The sequence below is a fragment of the Triturus cristatus genome, chromosome 7 (assembly GCF_964204655.1).
Source record: "Triturus cristatus chromosome 7, aTriCri1.1, whole genome shotgun sequence".
In the NCBI taxonomy this organism is placed as follows: domain Eukaryota; kingdom Metazoa; phylum Chordata; class Amphibia; order Caudata; family Salamandridae; genus Triturus; species Triturus cristatus.
Window position 1 is genome coordinate 697,859,796 of NC_140590.1, and position 21,694 is coordinate 697,881,489.

The following is a 21,694-nucleotide window of genomic DNA, read 5'->3' on the forward strand; positions in this document are numbered from 1 at the left end:
TTCCATCTTTTTTAAAGAAAGAGGGAGGGGGCAAACTTTGGCTTCAGAGACCCCATCCCCCAGGGCCCAGCCTCTCTGTTGGGGACCACCAGGGGAGCCTTAAGGACCCTGTGGTCCCTGTCGGCTGCCCGCCTCCTGCATTAGCCAGCACTACTTTGAGACCCAGGGAGGTGTTAACATGAAGATCCCTGGATCCCAAAGCAAAGTGTCTCTTTGCCGCTCACTTCACAGCAAGAAGGGAAACAGATACTGCTCTGCTTTCAGCAGAGTAGGTTTAATATGGCATGGCTGTAGTGGTGCCCCACCATGCAATAGTAAACTTCAGTGTCTTGGGGGTAGACACCCAGGGAGCTGGATCTAGAGGGGTGGTGATCGCAAGGGCCATGTAGGGCTCCACAAGGTGGACCGCGTGGCCCCTCTCTGATATAATTAAGCCCCGGGGAGGTGGTGGTCCCCAGGGCTGTGTATTTAATTTTAAAGACATGCCCAGGGAGGTGGCAGACCCCAGGCCTGCATGTGTGAGGGGGTGGAGGCCCCTCATGCATGAATATTTTGTTTTAGCCCCTGGTAGGTGGCGGTCCCCGGGGCTGCAGGGCGGGACTGCCATGGCCCCCCACATTTCTCACATTTAGACCCAGGTAGGTCTCCCCGCATTAAGTTTAAAAAACAGTGTGCCACTGGGAGATGCTGGTTTCTGGGACTGCGGAGAGTCGAGCGGGCCTCCCCGCATTCTGAGTATTTATTGCCCCAGGGAGGTGGCAATCCCTGGGGCTGTGGGGGGCCGAGTGGGCCCCCTGCATTTTTGTTGTTTTCAACCCTAGGGAGGTGACGGTTCCTGGGTTTTTGCCTAAGAGGTGGTCCCCATGAGCCCCCCTCCTTCATGCCCCGGAATGTGGCCCACGTGGGGGTGTTAAATAAAGACACACGAGAGCCCACACGTCTTTTTATAAAAAATTTGACACAAATTCACGGAACTCGCGACATTTAAAAAAAAATATTTTAAAACACAGTGGGGTCCCTATCCCGGTGGGACCCCCACCATATCTAGGGGGTCAGGGTATTCCTACCCTTCCCCCTTTTCTTCATTTTTAATTTTTTTCTGGGAATCGGCTTCAAGCCGAGTCCCAAGATGGCTGCCACCACTTTCTCGTGTCCCCAGATATCTGTATTTTTCAACTTTAATTTCTCTGAAAATACTGAACGAATGTACACAAATCACAAAAAGTACGTTCTCTGGACCAAAATCTATCTATCTATCTATCTATCTATCTATCTATCTATCTATCTATCTATCTATCTATCTATCTATCTATCTATCTATCTATCTATCTATCTATCTATCTATCTATCTATCTATCTATCTATCTATCTATCTATCTATCTATCTATCTATCTATCTATCTATCTATCCTATCTATCCTATACTATAAGTTCACACTTGCGTCCACCAGTAGGTTACATATTTTCTATATATAACCTACTGGTGGACGCCAGTGGGTAATTATAGTTATAGTTAGGACCATGTATCCATAGGAAAATTATTTTGACTTGCCTATATCTTTGGGGTTTGACAAATCTTCTCAAGATCTTTTTTTAATAGTGTGCCAGTCATTCGTGTTGTGCATGGAAAGGATCTGTGAGGTGGGGGCTGAGAAAAAGTGGGTGAGTGCATTTCCTGTCTTTCCCATAGAGGTTTTAGACATGACCACAGCCCAAACCGCTAAAAAGGAATTTCACCAAATTTGGCAGAAAGCTAGATTTTGACCCTGAAAGAATGCTTTTTGTGATTTGGTAAAAATCCATTCAGTAGGTTTGGAGATATTAAAGGAAATCCAAGCTTGTAAATCTATGGTCGTGACTAATTTGTACTATTTCGCAATGATTTACAAATTTGCACGTCAACAGGAGTGCCGTGATTGACTGGCCGCAACCTGAGCAAAAAGTTGCAACTGCCATTTTAAGTCACTGGACACGCTCTCAAGGACTGAATCATCAAAAGTAGCATAAGGGGTCAGGGTAGAGGTACCCTAAACCCATGGGTAGTATATAGGGGTGTTTGAGAGATCCCCTATGTGTAAAATATGTAGAGAAAATCAATTTTATTTCCACGTGTGTTATTTGTGAATTCGACGCAATGCTCAGTGCGGCCCCCATGTAACATTGTGACAAATTTGCAAATATCACTGAAAAAATATATAAATATATATTAACACACCCACCTTCAGATGCTCACAGACCCACTCACAGACACTTATGCATTCACTGAGACACCTACTTAGACACTATTGCACCCACTCAAAGACCAACTCAGAAACTCTCACACCCACTCACACACCCACACAGAGACTCACAAACCCACTCACAGACCTACTAAGGCATTCACACACCCACCCACAGACCCAGGCAGATATTTACGCATCCACTCAGGGACTCAGTCAGTCAACCACCCACTCACATACCCACTCAGAGATTCATGCACCCACTTACATACCCATTCAGGCACTCATGCACCCACTCACAAACCCACTCAGAGACTCACAGACCCACTCACAGAGTCACTCATACACTCATACACCAACTTAGAAACCCACTCAGACACTCAAGCACCCACTCACAGACCCCCTCAGAGACTCACCCACCCACTCACAGACGCACTCAGACATTCACATACCACTTACAGATCCACTCATGCACCCACTCACAGTTCCTCTCAGACACTCATGCACACACTCACAGACCTACTCAGACACGTCTGCAACTACTCAAATGAGAGTCTCATATACCTACTCACTGACCCACTCAGACACTCTCACACCCACTCACAGACCTGCTCAGACACTCATGCACCCACTCACACACCCACTCAGACACTTGTACATCAACTCAAAGAACTACTGAGAGACTCATGTACTCACTCACAGACCCACTCAGAGACTAATGCACCCACTCAGACTTACATACCCACTCACAGAGCCACTGAGGCACTCACATACCAACTCACAGACCCAGTCAGATACTTACACACCCACTCACTGACCCATTCAGATACTCATGCACTCACATACACATTCAGACTTTCACACACCCACTCACAGGCCCACTCACAGACCCACTCCTAGACTCAAACACTGACTCATAGACAACACAGGCACTCCACACCCACTCAACACTTACACAGGCATTCACAGACCCACTCACAGACCCACACAGGAACTCACAGACCCACTCAGACACTCAAGCACCCTCTCATAGACCCACTCAGACACTTATGCACCCACTCACAGAACCACACAGGCACTCTCATACCCACTCGCACCTACACTGGCACTCACAGACCCGCTCATAGACCCACACAGGCACTCACAGACCTACTCACAGACCCGTACTGACACTCACACACCCACTCATAGACCAGCATGAGTCTATGAGTACGCACTCACTCACAGACCTACAAACATACTCACACACCTACTAAGACACTCAAACACCCAGTCACAGGCCCACACAGCCACTTACACACCCACTCACAGACCCATACAGCCACTCACATATCCACTCCAGACCCATAAAGACACTCACACACGCACTCACAGACCCATAGAGCTACTCAAACTCATACTCACTGACCATACAGCTACTCAAACACCCACTCACACAAACATCAAAACACTCACACACACACACTCACAGACCCATACAGCCACTCACTTACCCACTCACTGATCTGTACAGCCACTCACACACCCACTCTCAAATGTAACAGGTTACAATGAGGAAATACAACTTTTAAAAAATGTAGAAATTCATTGAAAAAAATAAAGGTTACAGGGAGATTACGTATATATCACGTTACTCCGCTAACCATCACTCCGCATACCGTCATCACGACATTTTTATAACGCAAATTCTATCACCCCGCATTTTATAATAACACAAACTTTTACCACGATTATACTTTTACCACGCATGCCATTACAACGCAAAGGCATGTGAAGTACTGGGTGGGTTTTTCAGAACCAACCCAGCGGTGCCAGGGGACACACCCGAAGACTTCGAGTTCTTCCTGTTTCAGACCACAAAAACACAGAGTCTTCTAGATGAAGTCAAAGATCGTATTTATTGGCTGCAGACCAATCACAGGTATCCGAGAAGTACAGCACGGTGTATGTTCTCAGGAGACTGCCCCCAACCAAAAAACAGTCTTTTCTTATATACAGAATATTACGCTCTGGGCAACACCGCCCCTATTTTACAAGTGGTCGTTCACATATTTTCGCTTCAAAGAAAGAGCACAGTCATGATGATAATCCCACATTTCAGCTCGGTCAGCACATAATTATTTACCCAGCGAGGCTCAGAACCCTCATCAGATATCAGCAGACCCCAATAAAACGGACACCTCCTCCTCGTAAAACAAGCCATAAAGTAGGAAACAGAGTCAGGTGTGAAAGAGATTAGTCAGGGTTCGTGTGGGATGCACAACTTTATAATGTGTTGGGCCCTGATGCTAATCCCATAAGGCCGCAGTAAAAGGAACCGGCCGGGCAGGACTGACCTCGGGCAGCGGAGTCAGTTTGCACAGGTCACAAAGAAGTCAGAGAAAGATTGTGTGTCCTTTAGGCCTAGGCATGGCCTCAATGCGCAGCCTATGTGAGGGCAACCACAAAATGGTTACCGTTTTAAAATGGAACCCGAGGGTTTGATATGTAGTATTGCATACACGGTGAGTTCATCGGGGAAACGTGACGAAAACACTCATACATACCTCATTAGTCATTTGCGGTCCCGCTGATACCAAAATCGGCAGGGTAGGACCATGCTATTAACATGGTTCCGAAATTTACAGTACCACAGACCATCCTTTTGCCCTTACATAGGCAATAACTATACCTATACTAATCTGAGTCCAGGTCCATATTCATAAAGTCATGAAGATGTTGCTGCAGCATCATCCTATTGCTTAGCTCGTCCCTTGATACAGGGTTCCTTACACATGATGCAACACAGAGGCTACACATTGCAGGAGCACACTGTATACATAGACAGAACAGGAATAGAATGGCTAAGATTGTCCCAGTGACTATTAGAATCTTCCATCCCCAAGCTGATATCAGTCCCCAGAACCACCCATCATCACCCAGTCTCCTTTATCCACATGAATGGATTCGGAAATCTTATGCAGTTTGGAAATGGCCTGATAGACCGTCGGAGCGTTATCTGGTATGAAAATACAGCAGCTTGATTGGATAACCTTACATACCCCACCACGGTCTGCAAGTATGACGTCTAGAACCATACGGTTCTGCAACGTCATGAGGCGATCCGCTTGGAGCTCAGCTGTCAAGTTACCAAGGGCACCAACCGTTACATTAACAGTGGTTTCAACTACACGAGTCAGTTGTCTCAGGTTCCTACTATTGACCATTGGTCCCCAAAACGGCAGGAAACCCAGGAAAAAGTCTCCCGCTTCCTGACCGGCAGTATCCTCCTTACTAACAACGCCTCTCACAACTCTGGTCTTGTGATAATCAGAGGCGGCAGTAAATGTCGGCGGTAGCAAATTTGCAACATAACACGTGCCCGAGAAATCAGGGGGCAACCATGTATATGCTCGATCATTACAAAGTATGTACCCTTGGCAGCCAAAAACGCAGGGGAAAACTGTGATGGGAAAATGTACGTTTCAGCACAGTCACTCTTCACTAATTGAGCTCTTGGATTCTGACCATTACCTTGTAAACAGAATCGACCTATGTGGGGTACGACCCAAATCGGAGATGAACTTTTACGCTGTTTCTCGCCCAGACTAATGCTATACCCCGTCGCGTTCCAACCCACATAAGCTCACAACTCATCCTTGGGAATAGATGAATATGCATTGATATCTCTACTCATATCAGCAACTCCTCTCATCAAGGCTTTATTGTTCATGCCAGGTCTAATGGAACGCGGTGGTCGTGGGGAATAGGTCCCAAGTGCAAAAAGAAACATAGTCTGGAATGCCCATAATGACCCATTATAGCTAAACGGCAGCACTAGATACGGGATACCCTTATCAATGGTATGCGGCATCAAACCACACACCCAGCAATTTGTTGTCTTCATAACTAGTTGGTGCTGGTGCAGGAGTTGAATAAACGAATTGTTTACGAACTCAGAACGTCTAGCTTGTTCGTGTTCAGGCAGAGGGTGGAAAGAGTGTGAGGGAACAGTAGGAGGAGGTATGGGCTGTATAGTGGGTGCAAACGGCACTTGAAAAGACAATAATACATAACCTACAGAAAACATCATCATGCTAAATAGGACAAACAGACATAATATTACAAAACGTTTGCTATTCATTACTTTACATATTCTGCTCTTAAAATTTATTTCCTCAGCGGGTCTCTTCATCTCGAAAAACTCCATCCTCTAATCGTGCTGTTCGCGGCGGATGAGTGTCTTCTGCTAAGGAGTACACCTGTCAGTCCAGGGAACGCCCTAGACCAACCAGACCGTTGACCTAACGTCTCCGGCTTGTACCCCAAAGTCTTGGCACCGCGACCCTGCAGCTGAACCCGCATGGCGGTTCGAAAAAGCAAAAATAAGAAAGTTTCTCAGATGGAAGAGAGAGCTGCACTTCTCAAAAAATATAAAAGAAAAATAATTTTTATTTGTCCATAGTTCTCGGCCTCAAAGTGTAACGACTTCTTGTAGGTACTGTTTGGTCTTGAAACAAGAGTTCAGGCTCTGTAGTGTCCAATGGAATTGACGGTGGCACAGTTTCTTGCAAGATGTCATCGCTTTCCTTCTGAGAAAGCGTTCCTTTTACTCGTGCATCGCTAAACGGCAGAAAACGAGGCACAGTCTCAGTCTCTGAGTCAGCGATCCCTTTCTGGACCCACTGGTCGTAAGGCAAAGGTAAAGGGACCCTCTTGCAGTGAACGCCGTGTATCCAGTTCTTTTTCCCTTTTACTCGAACAGCCGATCTCGTTGAAAGAAGGACGAGATGGGGGCCGGTCCAACGGGGCTCATCATTCTTTGCCCTCTTGAAGTTTTTGACCAGCACCCATGATCCAGGATTGATAGGATGTCCTGGAGCTTCAGAGACCTGGGGCAGAGTATCATGCACCTGGTGGTGTAAAACACGCAATTTAGCCGTCAATTCATACAAATAATCAAGCAGTACTGGATGTTCGTTCTCACTGAATTTTGTAGGCCTTGGCACTCCCCATATATTGGCCGGGCGGCCAAACACGATTTCGTAGGGACTAAGTCCCACTCTTGAATGCACAGTCAGTCTTGTTGATAGGAGTGCTAAGGGCAGAGCATCAGGCCATTTAAGACCAGAACTTGCTTGAATTCTAGCCAACTTAAGTTTCAAAGTGCCATTATAACACTCTACTAGTCCAGCTGATTGGGGGTGATTTGCAGCGTGGAATTTCTGCTTTATACCTAGTCCCTCACATACATTCTTCATCACTCGTCCCACAAATTCACTCCCATTATCACTCCATACCATTCTTGGCATTCCAAACCTAGGGAAAAATTCCTTGACAAGGGCTTTAGCTGTGGATAAGGCAGTATTGTCTTTTAGGGGATATGCTTCTATCCACCTTGAAAAAGCGCAGACAACAACAAGTACGTATTTCAAATTGTTGCACCTTTCCATGTGGATGAAATCTAGCTGCAAAACCTCAAACGGATACGTTGGAGGCGCAAAATGACCAGCTGGAGTTGGGGTTCCCCTACCAGGATTGTATTTCAAACATACCATGCAATTTTTGACCACATTCTCTGCACACTTGGGAATTCCAGCATTCTGCCATACTGGAGCTAACAACTTACAAATCCCTTTCACATTGATATGCGCCATTCCATGTGCCATCGTGACCACTGGAAGCACATATGCATCAGGTAACAACCATCGCCGGTGTTCTGACAAATCAACCCAACAACCATTTTCATCCAATTTACCCTTACTTTCTTTCCACATACTCAATTCTTTCTCTGTGGCTTCAGCTTGAAGGGACTTCACACTTTCTATTGTGTCTTCACACATTCCAACATCACCAACCCATCTTGCAGGGCCAAAAATCCGATTGGCCGCACTCTGCTAGTCCTACCAGCGTGTTACCCCAAAGAATTGTGGTCCATGAAGTAGCGTTGGCGGGTACGCCTATGCCAAAAATGTAAAATGAAAATAAGTGGAGCCTGAATGTAAACAAAAATCCGATTGGCCGCACTCTGCTAGTCCTACCAGCGGCTCCCTACGCAGCAACCCTACACACATACCTACTCCCTGCTGATGAGAGGCAACTACCTCGAAACACGTGTCCAGGGATTGCTAACGCGACACTTATTTTCATTTTAAACTTTTGGCATAGGCGTACCCGCCGACGCTACTTCATGGACCACAATTCTTTGGGGTAACACGCTGGTAGGACTAGCAGAGTGCGGCCAATCGGATTTTTGTTTACATTCAGGCTCCCTTGAGCCGGTGGGGCTGACGAGCCCATGGCTACGCACCTGCGCGCCTTGAGTGGTACTTTATCTGAGAAAATGTTTTGGCAGCCTACGCAGCAACCCTACACACATACCTACTCCCTGCTGACGAGAGGCAACTACCTCGAAACACGTGTCCAGGGATGGCTAACGCGACACTCATTTTCATTTTAAACTTTTGGCATAGGCGTACCCGCTGACGCTACTTCATGGACCACAATGCTTTGGGGTAACACGCTGGTAGGACGAGCAGAGTGCGGCCAATCGGATTTTTGTTTATATTCAGGCTCCCTTGAGCCAGTGGGGCTGACGAGCCCTTGGCTACGCACCTGCGCGCCTTGAGTGGTACTTTACCTGAGAATATTTTTTGGCAGCCTACGCAGCAACCCCACACACATACCTACTCCCTGCTGACGAGAGGCAACTACCTCGAAACACGTGTCCAGGGATGGCTAACGCGACACTCATTTTCATTTTAAACTTTTGGCATAGGCGTACCCGCCGACGCTACTTCATGGACCACAATGCTTTGGGGTAACACGCTGGTAGGACGAGCAGAGTGCGGCCAATCGGATTTTTGTTTATATTCAGGCTCCTTTGAGCCGGTGGGGCTGACGAGCCCTTGGCTACGCACCTGCGCGCCTTGAGTGGTACTTTACCTGAGAATATTTTTTGGCAGCCTACGCAGCGACCCCACACACATACCTACTCCCTGCTGACGAGAGGCAACTACCTCGAAACACGTGTCCAGGGATGGCTAACGCGACACTCATTTTCATTTTAAACTTTTGGCATAGGCGTACCCGCCGACGCTACTTCATGGACCACAATGCTTTGGGGTAACACGCTGGTAGGATGAGCAGAGTGCGGCCAATCGGATTTTTGTTTATATTCAGGCTCCCTTGAGCCGGTGGGGCTGACGAGCCCTTGGCTACGCACCTGCGCGCCTTGAGTGGTACTTTACCTGAGAATATTTTTTGGCAGCCTACGCAGCAACCCCACACACATACCTACTCCCTGCTGACGAGAGGCAACTACCTCGAAACACGTGTCCAGGGATGGCTAACGCGACACTCATTTTCATTTTAAACTTTTGGCATAGGCGTACCCGCCGACGCTACTTCATGGACCACAATGCTTTGGGGTAACACGCTGGTAGGACGAGCAGAGTGCGGCCAATCGGATTTTTGTTTATATTCAGGCTCCTTTGAGCCGGTGGGGCTGACGAGCCCTTGGCTACGCACCTGCGCGCCTTGAGTGGTACTTTACCTGAGAATATTTTTTGGCAGCCTACGCAGCAACCCCACACACATACCTACTCCCTGCTGACGAGAGGCAACTACCTCGAAACACGTGTCCAGGGATGGCTAACGCGACACTCATTTTCATTTTAAACTTTTGGCATAGGCGTACCCGCCGACGCTACTTCATGGACCACAATGCTTTGGGGTAACACGCTGGTAGGATGAGCAGAGTGCGGCCAATCGGATTTTTGTTTATATTCAGGCTCCCTTGAGCCGGTGGGGCTGACGAGCCCTTGGCTACGCACCTGCGCGCCTTGAGTGGTACTTTACCTGAGAATATTTTTTGGCAGCCTACGCAGCAACCCCACACACATACCTACTCCCTGCTGACGAGAGGCAACTACCTCGAAACACGTGTCCAGGGATGGCTAACGCGACACTCATTTTCATTTTAAACTTTTGGCATAGGCGTACCCGCCGACGCTACTTCATGGACCACAATGCTTTGGGGTAACACGCTGGTAGGACGAGCAGAGTGCGGCCAATCGGATTTTTGTTTATATTCAGGCTCCCTTGAGCCGGTGGGGCTGACGAGCCCTTGGCTACGCACCTGCGCGCCTTGAGTGGTACTTTACCTGAGAATATTTTTTGGCAGCCTACGCAGCAACCCCACACACATACCTACTCCCTGCTGACGAGAGGCAACTACCTCGAAACACGTGTCCAAGGATGGCTAACGCGACACTCATTTTCATTTTAAACTTTTGGCATAGGCGTACCCGCCGACGCTACTTCATGGACCACAATGCTTTGGGGTAACACGCTGGTAGGACGAGCAGAGTGCGGCCAATCGGATTTTTGTTTATATTCAGGCTCCCTTGAGCCGGTGGGGCTGACGAGCCCTTGGCTACGCACCTGCGCGCCTTGAGTGGTACTTTACCTGAGAATATTTTTTGGCAGCCTACGCAGCAACCCCACACACATACCTACTCCCTGCTGACGAGAGGCAACTACCTCGAAACACGTGTCCAGGGATGGCTAACGCGACACTCATTTTCATTTTAAACTTTTGGCATAGGCGTACCCGCCGACGCTACTTCATGGACCACAATGCTTTGGGGTAACACGCTGGTAGGATGAGCAGAGTGCGGCCAATCGGATTTTTGTTTATATTCAGGCTCCCTTGAGCCGGTGGGGCTGACGAGCCCTTGGCTACGCACCTGCGCGCCTTGAGTGGTACTTTACCTGAGAATATTTTTTGGCAGCCTACGCAGCAACCCCCACACATACCTACTCCCTGCTGACGAGAGGCAACTACCTCGAAACACGTGTCCAGGGATGGCTAACGCGACACTCATTTTCATTTTAAACTTTTGGCATAGGCGTACCCGCCGACGCTACTTCATGGACCACAATGCTTTGGGGTAACACGCTGGTAGGACGAGCAGAGTGCGGCCAATCGGATTTTTGTTTATATTCAGGCTCCCTTGAGCCGGTGGGGCTGACGAGCCCTTGGCTACGCACCTGCGCGCCTTGAGTGGTACTTTACCTGAGAATATTTTTTGGCAGCCTACGCAGCAACCCCACACACATACCTACTCCCTGCTGACGAGAGGCAACTACCTCGAAACACGTGTCCAGGGATGGCTAACGCGACACTCATTTTCATTTTAAACTTTTGGCATAGGCGTACCCGCCGACGCTACTTCATGGACCACAATGCTTTGGGGTAACACGCTGGTAGGACGAGCAGAGTGCGGCCAATCGGATTTTTGTTTATATTCAGGCTCCCTTGAGCCGGTGGGGCTGACGAGCCCTTGGCTACGCACCTGCGCGCCTTGAGTGGTACTTTACCTGAGAATATTTTTTGGCAGCCTACGCAGCAACCCCACACACATACCTACTCCCTGCTGACGAGAGGCAACTACCTCGAAACACGTGTCCAGGGATGGCTAACGCGACACTCATTTTCATTTTAAACTTTTGGCATAGGCGTACCCGCCGACGCTACTTCATGGACCACAATGCTTTGGGGTAACACGCTGGTAGGACGAGCAGAGTGCGGCCAATCGGATTTCCATCTTGCAGGGCCTGCAACATACATTCGATTTGTAACATCTTTTGCTGTTTCTTTCGCAACTTCGTCAGCAAATGCATTACCACGACCAACATCATCGGTAACTTTCTTGTGTGCACTGCATTTCACAATCGCAACTTGTAATGGCAAGGTCAACGACTCAAGGAGATCATTCACCAACTGACCATTCTGAATCTTAGTTCCATGTGAAGTCAGGAACCCACGTTCTTTCCACAAGCGCCCAAAACTATGGGCCACGCCAAAGGCATACTGACTGTCAGTATATATGTTCACTTTCATTCCTTTCGACAATACGCATGCTCTTGTAAGGGCAATTAATTCTGCTGCTTGAGCCGAATTATGTGGTATACGTGCAGTTTCAACAATCGTGTGCAAAGTCGTGATAGCATATGCAGCAGTCGTATCACCATTCGGAAGCTTGAAGCAGGAGCCATCCACCCATAGGGTACCATCACACTCAGCCAGGGGAGTATCTTTAAGATCCGCTCTCCCTTTTGTTTCTTCTTCTGTTCTGAACAGACAATCATGTTGTTCAATCTCATCTGTGTCTGCTGAAATCAGCAATAAAGTAGCTGGATTCAACGTGTTGCACCTCTTTATGTGTACATGACTGGCTAATAGTGTCAACTCATAATCTGACAATCGAGCACTAGTTAAGTGCTGTGTCTTGGTCCTGTTTAATAACGTGTCCACTGCGTGTGGAACCATCACAATCAACGTGTTGTTCATTACTAACCCAGCAGACTGTCGAATAGAAACAGCTGCTGCCGCTGTGGCTCTCAAACAACTTGGCAATGCCTTGGCTACCGGATCCAAAATTGACGAAAAATACGCGCACGGACGCTGTTTGTCTCCAAAAGACTGTGTCAGCACTGACAATGCACAACCTTCTTTCTCGTGAACATACAACGTAAAGGGCTTACTGTAGTCGGGGGTACCCAACACAGGAGCTGAACATAATGCATTACGCAATTCCGAAAACCTTTTCTGACACTCTTCAGACCACGGGACGGGATTCGGGGTATCTTTACATGTTAATGCTATCAAAGGTTTTGCCAGCAAAGAAAAACTCGGGATCCACTGCCTACAGTATAAAGTAATACCCAAGAAAGCACGCACTTCTCTCTGTGTTCTTGGCACGCTCAATTGTGCAATGGCCTGAATTCTTTCTGGGGTCAGTTTCCTTCCCTTTTTCGATAAGAGATGGCCTAAGTAGGTCACTTCTTGTCGACAATATTGCAGTTTTGAGAGAGACACTTTGGGCCATATGTAGGAAGCCAAATACTGGTCGGTAACGGCCGATTTTCGGTAATTATCCCGTTACCGACCGGTATTTAGGCTTTTGCTATGTAGGGGGCATATTTCAGGATTCGGTAATTTACCGAATCGGTAAAATTACCGATTCGGTAATTTTACCGATCCGGTAAATACCGAATCCTGAAATGATATGTAGGTAACGCTCAAATGAGTGATGTCTAGGAAAAAGAATTCGGTATTTACCACCAAATATAGGTTGGTGATAAATACCGAATAAATAGCAAAAAGCAATATTTTGCTGAAATAAGAGTGCCATGTGGCAGACATACATGCCCCTAGGGCATGTATGTCCGCCACATGTGCACACATGCAGGAATCAGGGGTGCAACAGGGTGTCAATGTGACACCCTGCCACCCTTGAATGTGCTCCCCCCATTACCGAATCGGTATTTACCGAATCGGTAATGGTAACTGGCTTCCCATTGATTCCTATGGGCCTCCTGGCCCATAGGAATCAATAAATACATACCGATTCTAAATTACCGACCCTTTCCGAATCGGTAAATATTACCGATTGATTACCTACATCACATTTACCGATTCATAAATACCGAATCGGTAAAATTCGGTATTTATGAGTCGGTAAATGTGACCCTACCTACATATGGCCCCTAGTGATGAAAAGTAGACAAATGACGCAACAACGACAATGTAGCTTCTTTACAAATCTCCTCAGTATCCGCGGCGATTAGTAAATCGTCAACATACTGAATAAGGGTAGCACCACTAGGTAGAACAATTGTATCAAGCTGCGCTTTTAAAGCCTGACTGTATATTGATGGACTTTCACAGTAGCCCTGTGGAGCGCGTTTAAAACGGAAGCTTCGACCTCCTAGACTAAAACCAAAAATATCCCTGCTCTCCTCTGCAATCGGGATGCTAAAGAAAGCATTCTTTAAATCGACCACTGAGAACCAAGCAGCGGAATCTGGAATCATAGTTAACAAGGCAGTTATATCAGGGACAACTGGAAACTGTGGCACAACTATCTTATTGACCTCTCTAAGATCGATCACAAATCTGTAAACAGGTGGCTGAGAAGGGTCAGTACGTTTTAAAACAGGCAGAACCGGACTATTGCAAACGTTGCCTCTTGTCTCTTCAATTACATCCTTTTCAATCAAGTCATAGATGATCGCTAACAACGCTTTTTCACCTTCATTAGAGATCTTGTACTGGGGAATGCGTGGCAATTTAACATTGGCTTTCAAAGTGACCACGTATGGCGGTATTTCTAAGAGACCCACATCATTAGGACCAGAAGCCCAAAGGACATCCGGAAAAGACGATAATTCAGCTGGCAGTTTATTCTTCGACAAATACATTGGAGAAATCACTTCCCTACCCAGTGTAAGTTGTACTCCCGAGGGGGAACAATATAATGTTGCATGTAATCTCTTTAACAAATCCAATCCTAACAGGTTTTCACCACATCCTGTCGTTAGGATAAGGGGTGCTTTCAGCTCACAGGGTCCAACAGAAAGGGGCATAGGACTAGAGATCGGGTTCCTAACCGGGGCGCCAGAAAAACCTACTGAAACATTCATTTCACCAGACAAAGGCGCACCAGGGAGTTTTGAGTGCATAATAGAACTCTTTGCAGCACCAGTATCCAATAGAAAAGGCTCTGATACACCCGCTGTAGTCACCTTGACATACGGTCCACTCTGGTCCACTGGCACTGAAACAACTCCCTCTCTCTGTCTATGGCTGTCCTAGTAATCATTACCTTCCGCATTTTCATCTTCCGCATAATAGTCATCGTTATAGTACTGAGCTGTCCTACCAGTTGCATTGGCTTGCTGATCAAAACTATTCATCGTATTTTGAGGCGGAAGAGGACGCGCGTTCTGGGGAACATTCCCACGCCCTCTATCTCTAGGAGCTTGCTGACCACCTCTACCTCTCGTGCCATAAGCATTATTCGTACGCTGCAACAATATAGGGCATTTATACTTAAAATGACCTTCTTCTTTACAATACGAACATTGATTGGGACCTACAGGAACACGCGGTTGGGAATATTCAAACCTTTGCATGTTTCTTTGAAACTGCTGAGGTTGCTGATAGTTACTCTGATTACCGCGTGGTGGGTAGGCCTGCTGTAACAGAACCTTCGTTTTTAATTCTTTTGTTTTCTTGTCTGCTTTATCCTTCTCATCTTTATCCCTATTTTCGTAATACTGTGCAGTAGCCAGTATTTGTGCTGAAGAGGAAACAGCCCAAGAACTCTCAGAATCTTTCAATTTCTTACACAACTCGGGAAGCAAATTATGCACAAATTTATCAACAAATAGTCGTTGACCACCTTCCGTACTCATATCTTGTCCACTATGGTCGATAAAAGTTTCTTCGAACCTGGTGAAGAAATCGGACACTGACTCATCTTTCTTCTGCTTGCATGCCGATAATTTATCCCAATTCACCCGCATCGCGGGCATTAAAGTTTTCATATAATTAATTATTCTACCAGGGAGTTCTGCTATCGTGGGCTCAGGTTTGGCACCACCAACTTGTCTGGTGTCTGCAGCAATGATATTAGCCCACGTGTCACCTAGTTCTGCAGCATGATCTGCATTACGAATCAATCCCCACAAAGGCTGCGGAACAACATTCCCGAACAACATATCAATGTCAGCTAAATTCATGACACACGATTCTGCGGTCTGTGATAACTCCTTATAATATCCTGCAGGGTTTTTACGGGGGTCAGGCAATGTCTGCTTAAGCGCTATTACTTCAGCTCGCTTCCATGGCACGTGTACCCAATCACGCTGAAAATGTGGCTGAACAGGTGGATTAGCATTTAAATCACCAGGTCTCCAAACTGGAGGAACCTCACGCATCGGATATTGGCGCGCTTTTCCCTTTTTCCCTACAGGGAACTCCTATTCGAACAACGACTGATGACAATCCCCATTCCTGAAGGACAACAATGTCGTAACTGCTCTAACAACATCGCGTCCCACAATCGTGCCTTTCTCAAAATCGAACCGTACATGACACAACTCCTGCGGGCTTGAATCTAGACCATGATCTTCCAATTCCTCACAGAGGAATTCACACATTTTCTCAAAAACGTATCTCTGTTTTGGTGCTTCCCATTGATGAAAAACATTTACAACAGATTCCACATCATATCTTGAAGGAAAAACGATCCATTTATGTGCCATGCGGTCTAATACTTCTTTCTCTTCAGAACCTGGCAGCTGACTACGCAACTGCGTACGTTGTGAACCAGGGGTCGTACTAGATGACCCGAAGAGAGGCGATATAAAACTAGTGACCGCACTAGCTATTCGTTGTCGTGTAGAAGGTGAAGTTGAGGCAAGAACAGGGGGAAAGACAGAGGGAAGAAAAACGGGTGCGGAGACAGGTACAGGGATCGTATCAGGAATAGCGCAGAGAGAGGCAGCTGATGTACTAGGTAGAGTCGCAGGAAGCGCAGAAGAGATAGGTAGCGAAACCGGCGGCCTTTGAGAGGGCTGCGCCGTAGGGATAGGAGCCGGCTGAGGAGGAGCTGGCGGCTGCGGGAAGGCTTGCGGCAAATTAACTAGAGGCTGTACATTTAAGGGTTGCGGAGGGGCTGTAGCACTCTGCGCATACGGGGGTGGTGAACTCAGCAAATGTGACATTAAGGGATCTTCTCCTTTTCTTTTGACGCATCTTGCTGAAGGGGCGGCAAAACAGGGTAGCATTTATCAATCACTAGTTTACGTTGCCTGCGCAGCTGCTCATTCATTTGTTCTTCTTCATTATCTTTAAACTGTAAGGCTGCTTGCATTATCGACATACCTTTCTCTCTTTTATTTGATTTCTTTCTGTTTGGCTTCCTTTCGCCATAGGTGGAAAGAATCAAACATCGCCGGCCGGGCTTTCTTTTTAAATAATTTAACCTCTAGATTATCCAAAATCTCTGTGTGTCGAAACTACCATATTGGGGCCATTTTAAATCACCATCTTTCCTGGTGTATCGGATCCATACTTCATTGTACGTAATGGGGCCCACGCCATGTTTTACATAAAGCTCATAAGTTGGAGTTCCAATTGGAGGAACCGGACATGAATACTCTAATCGGGAGTCCTTATTGTAACCCAAACAAAACAAATTTCCAAATATACTAGAACCAGGCATCTTCGCTCACTAGTCTAGTGTCAAACGTCAAAGGATTATCGAATACGATAATCTCGTGGATACACGAGTCCTTCGGCTTTGGCACTTGCAAGTTCCAAATCAAAGCGATCCCAAAGGGATACCAAACCAAACTAAGGACTGGGAGACGCTCCACTTATACTTAACTGAGGTATCGATGACGTCACCAGAAGACTCGTTAAATCGTTTCGCTCTACCAAATCATCAAGGGTCCAAAATAGGGCGATAGTCAGGGCAGCAGTCCTTCGTAGCCGTCGGGACGCGGAGAACCTCGCAGTAAAGACTTTCGGACCACGTCGACATGCAGGGGTCGATGAAGTGGCGGCCTTCCTCCAGAATTTTCACACGAAGCTCCTCACGAACCTCTGGCTTGGACCAGTACCGCTGAAATCGCTCCGAGTTGGGCGCCAACCAAAGTACTGGGTTTTTCAGAACCAACCCAGCGGTGCCAGGGGACACACCCGAAGACTTCGAGTTCTTCCTGTTTCAGACCACAGAAACACAGAGTCTTCTAGATGAAGTCATAGATCGTATTTATTGGCTGCAGACCAATCACAGGTATCCGAGAAGTACAGCACGGTGTATGTTCTCAGGAGACTGCCCCCAACCAAAAAACAGTCTTTTCTTATATACAGAATATTACGCTCTGGGCAACACCGCCCCTATTTTACAAGTGGTCGTTCACATATTTTCGCTTCAAAGAAAGAGCACAGTCATGATGATAATCCCACATTTCAGCTCGGTCAGCACATAATTATTTACCCAGCGAGGCTCAGAACCCTCATCAGATATCAGCAGACCCCAATAAAACGGGCACCTCCTCCTCGTAAAACAAGCCATAAAGTAGGAAACAGAGTCAGGTGTGAAAGATTAGTCAGGGTTCGTGTGGGATGCACGACTTTATAATGTGTTGGGCCCTGATGCTAATCCCATAAGGCCGCAGTAAAAGGAACCGGCCGGGCAGGACTGACCTCGGGCAGCGGAGTCAGTTTGCACAGGTCACAAAGAAGTCAGAGAAAGATTGCGTGTCCTTTAGGCCTAGGCATGGCCTCAATGCGCAGCCTATGTGAGGGCAACCACAAAATGGTTACCGTTTTAAAATGGAACCCGAGGGTTTGATATGTAGTATTGCATACACGGTGAGTTCATCGGGGAAATGTGACAAAAACACTCATACATACTGCATTAGTCATTTGCGGTCCGCTGATACCAAAATCGGCAGGGTAGGACCATGCTATCAACATGGTTCCGAAATTTACAGTACCACACATGCGTGGTAAAGGTATACTCCTAGTAAAATATTTACAGGTAAGTGAGACTATACTAACACTAACCTACACTACACAAACACTACCCTACACTCCACTAACACTACCCTAAACCCTAAAACACAACCCTTAACTACACCTACACCACAACCCTAAACCCTAAAACACTACCCTAAACCCTAAAACACTACCCTACACTACACATACACTACACTAACACTACCCTAATCCCTAAAACACTACCCTACACTACACAAGCACTACCCTACACTACACTAACACTACCCTAAACCCTAAAACACTACACAAACACTACCCTACACTACACTAACACTACCCTAAACCCTAAAACACTACCCTACACTACACAAACACAACCCTACACTACACATACACTACCTAAACCCTAAAAAAACGTAATGCCCACCCCATTCCCATTCCCCCTTACCTCTCTCTCCTCGTTGTTTTTCTCGCCTTCTGCTTCCTGCATCATGCCGTCTTTCTGTGAGGGGCGGTGCACGTCGATGTGAGGAAACGGAAAAGCCTGTTTCCTCACAACGACGTGGATCGCCGCCCAAAATCTATTTTTTTTTACTCCGCATGTGCATTTACCATACATACCTTTACAACGATTTGCGTTGTAAAGACATGCGTTTTAAATGCACATGCGGAGTAAAAAAATGCGGAGTGATGGTATGCGGGGTAAGTGAACTTGCAGAGAAAATGTATGCGGGGTCAAAGTCCGCGTTGTAAAAATATCGTTGTAAACGATATTTACCGGAGATTACAGTTAGGAAATAGAATTTTAAAAAACCTTGAAAAATCACTGAAAAAAAGGTTTCAGGAACATTGTAGTTAGGGAATAGAATCAAAATAACCTTTGAAATTCATTACAAAAACCAAAGTTTACAGGGATGTTATAGTTTGGTTCATATTTCACTCATACAAAACTATAGAAATTCAGCAGTTATAGTTACCTGAGCTAACTATAACTTACACCCCTGCAATGCACTGCTTATGATGTCACATATTACATCATTCATGACATGGTCAGTGACATCAATGATGACATTTAAAATGGCATCACTGATGGCATCGCTAATGACATCACCCGGTGAGCATTCTGTCAATTTTCCTGAGACTTAAAGATACATTTTAAGCTACTACATAGTTAAATTACTATATTTTGTGTACTACTAATGAGTGATACTACTTCTAACATATATTATGTAAGTGGCTGTGTGACTGTGTGTATCCTTGTGTTAGTGGGTGTCTGAGTTGCTGTATGGGTGTGTGAGTAGTTGAGAAGGTGTGCGAGAGTGTATGAGTGATTGTGTGGGAATGGGAGTTGAGGTGTTTGTGGTTCTATTGGTCTGTAACAGGGTTTGTGAGTGGTTGTATGTGTAAGTTAATGACTGTGAGTGACTGTATGCATGGGTGAGTGGGTGTGTGAGTGTCTGTATGGGTGACTGAGTGTCTGTGTGAGTGGCTGTTTGAGTGAGTGACTGGGTGTGGAAGTGGTTGTATGGCTGTTTGAGTGGTGTTCGGTTAGAGTTGGTATGTGAGTGGCTGTAGGGGAGAGTTAGTATCTATGTGTGTGGTTGTGTGGGTGAGTGCACAGGTTTGTGAGTGCTTGTATGGATGTGTTAGTGGTGTGTTAGTGGTTGTGTGGATGTGTGAGTGGTTGTATGGGTGAATAAGTGGGTGTCCGAGTAGCTGTATGGTAGGCCTAGGCAGAGTTCGCAGAGAGACGAAAAACCTCTGCTGTGCTATGTGGAGTTATGCAAGTGGCACAGTGCATTAGGTCACACCATTCACGCTGACTTTTTGCGATGGTTATTTAACTCGCACTGGAAAATCCATGCAAATGGCACCATGCGCAGTGCAAGCAGGCACTACATCTTTCTGCCTCTTGAGTAGATGTTCTACTCAAGCGGCAGCTTATGCAATGCAAACAAAAGGTTTCTTAATGCAAGTAGTTGAAGCCATCCACAACCGCCCTCATTGAGAAATCGCGCCGGGAGGTGGTCTGGCGTAAGATTTTCTGCTCTAGCCAACTTAATGTTGGTGAGCGCGAGTGAGGTAAAAACTCTTTGAGCAGAGTTTTCTGTTAGTCTGCGTGCTACGCGGAGTGGAGAAACTTCACATACTCCATAACCAGAGCGAAATTCCACACTCAGGCATACTGTGTGGCTGTGTGAATGGCTATATGGGTGAATGATTGGTTGTGTGAATAGCTGTATGGGTGAGTGAGTGGTTGCGGTAGTGGCTGTATGAGTAAGTGGGTGTGCGAGTGGCTCTGGATGAGTGAGTGAGTGTGTGAGTAGTTGTATGGCTGTGTGAATGGGAATGTGAGTGGTTGTGTGGCTGTGTGAGTGGGTGTAAGAGAGGCTGTATGGGGTGTGAGTGGGTGTGTGAGTGATTCTGTGGATGATGTAATCAGTGATGCCATTTGAGATATCATCAGTGATGTCATCAGTAATGTCACTGACCAGGTCATGAGAGACATAATATGCGAGGTCATAAGCAGTGTGTTGCGGCGGCACAAGTTATAGTTAGCATAGCTAACTTTAATTGCTGCATTTCTATGGTTTTGCATGAGTGAAATCTGACCAAAACTATTATGTCCTTGTAACCTTTGGTTTTTGTGGTGAATTTATAAGGTTTTATTAACTCTATTCCCTAACTATAACATCCTTGTAAACAGCAATACTCTTTCAGGCTTAGGAGTGCAGCATAAATTATGCAAATTTAGGTGGACAGCAGTTCCTATATAGAGCCCCTTACAACACTAGCAACACTTGAATCTGAATCTGTTAACCTCAAATATCTGTTTTTCTAATAACGTTTTTAAGCAGAGGATAAGTACAGTGACATCCATGCTGATCTAGAAAAGGACAAAGTCTTTTGCCCATTCTCTAGGGCCTTTCTTGCATATTAAGAGGAGGGGCAAGCATCCCTCCTCCCTGAGCCACTTCGGGCCTGAAGACCCCTTCCCCTGGGGCCTTTATTTTTTAATAAGCAAAGGGGGGCATGCGCCACTTCTCCATGAGCAGCTTTGGGGCCCGGGGACTTAAACCCCTGAGGCATCCTTTTTCATGGGGAGGAGGGTATGTGGCCCACTCCGGGA